The following is a 382-nucleotide window of genomic DNA, read 5'->3' on the forward strand; positions in this document are numbered from 1 at the left end:
ATATATATATCCCTTTCTCCTCCGTTCATTTTGACCTTTTTATATTTAATTTGACATGACATTTTTTAAAATAACATAAATATAAACAGATAAATTATGTCTTAATTTTCAAACTAAATATTTCTAATTGATATAACGTACAAGTAAAAATAAACAGATAAAATACTATTCTTGATACTCGCCAAATAATAAAGTACATATTAGTTATTAACTTATGCTTCCCACGAATTAAATAAGGAAAATTTCCTCAGAGTCATGACCTACTACTATGATCTATTAATTTTAATTCAAGAAATAGAGTTGATCAAGTTTCTAAAGAAAAAAAAAGGACTATAGATTGGACCTCTAAAAAAATATAAATAAATATTTATAAAAGAAAATG

This window comes from Solanum pennellii, chromosome 11 (genome assembly GCF_001406875.1).
Source record: "Solanum pennellii chromosome 11, SPENNV200".
Taxonomy (NCBI): Eukaryota; Viridiplantae; Streptophyta; class Magnoliopsida; order Solanales; family Solanaceae; genus Solanum; species Solanum pennellii.